This window comes from Charadrius vociferus, unplaced genomic scaffold (genome assembly GCF_000708025.1).
Source record: "Charadrius vociferus isolate BGI_N301 unplaced genomic scaffold, ASM70802v2 scaffold783, whole genome shotgun sequence".
NCBI classification, from domain to species: Eukaryota; Metazoa; Chordata; class Aves; order Charadriiformes; family Charadriidae; genus Charadrius; species Charadrius vociferus.
Genome location: NW_009647834.1, coordinates 245,114 through 246,396, shown reverse-complemented (window position 1 = coordinate 246,396; position 1,283 = coordinate 245,114).

The window sequence follows — 1,283 nt, the reverse complement described above, 5'->3', positions numbered from 1 at the left end:
TCCCCACTGGCTGAGCTGCCTCTGAGCATCCTTCATCCCTTTTGGGGAATGCTCCCCCTCCCTCACCCAACCCCTCCCAGGGCTGGGGCTGCCCCCAGCAGACACCCCTGGTTCTCACCGAGTCCCCGCCGCACCGGCAGCTCATCCCCAGCCTGACGGTGCGGAGCACCGCGAGCCTGCCTGCAGCCTGGCCCCGGTGCAAGGGCGCTCGTGACTGAGCGTGCATCGCGTGCGCAGGGACCCTCAGGGGGAAGAGAGCCAAAAATACCTCCGAAATACTGCTGCCAGGGAAACGAGGGTTCCTGCAGATTAAAGGCTGAGCAGCTCCTGTTTGGCTGGGACACCAGCTGGGGGAGGGAGTCGGGAAGACGTCAGGGACTGATTCTGCCCTTGTGCTGCTGCTGCCAGTTTTGCCAGGTTCCCCGGCAGCAGATCCAGCTCTGCCATACATGCAGATGCCCCGTCTGGTCAATCAGTCCTGTCTTTGCCTTCATTTGTGCACTTGGAAATGGCTCCACTGCTCCATCCCACAAACACCACAGGCTGAGCAGGGGATTTTTTTCTTCTTGTTAATTTGCAATTCCCTCTCTGGTGTCACTGAGGAGACAATGTTCTGTGCATGGAGGGGTCACTGCCCCCACTGCGGAGCTGAGAGGAATCGACTTATCCTGGGTTCTGGTATTTAACTCTGCGGTCTTGGCTTTGCCATGGACTCTCCTGGCAACCGGGGCCAAGGAAGCACTTGTCTCCTCTGAGATCCTGGCCTGTTTTCCTGGTGCACTGGCCCAGCACCCCTGGACTGTGCTGTGCAGGACAGGGGGAGCCATGCAGAGAGCACTGCACTGGGAAGAGGGGAGAGAGGTACTGGGTCTCAGCAGTGTGGTGCAGAGCACCGCAGTGCCCACCCACTTCTGAATGTGCCCAGCAGTGCCGTGATGCACAGCCCACGCAGTGCAGCGTGGGGAACCCTTCCCACGCAGAGGCCGGCAGCCCACGCAGCGCCAGGGCAAGCACCGCCCCATCCCTGGAGGTGTTCAAGGCCAGGTTGGATGGGGCTTGGAGCAACCTGGTCCAGTGGGAGGTGTCCTTGCCCATGGCAGGGGGGTGGAACTCGATGGTCTTTAAGGCCCCTTCCAGCCCAGACCATTCTGGGATTCTATGGCTCAGTGCGGGAAGGGCGCGCCCTCATCGGCATAACCACGCCCACTCCCTGAATAACCCCTTCAAATGAATGCGAAGCCTCGCCCACTTCTCGCCAAGCCCCGCCCCCGAGTCGTAACCCC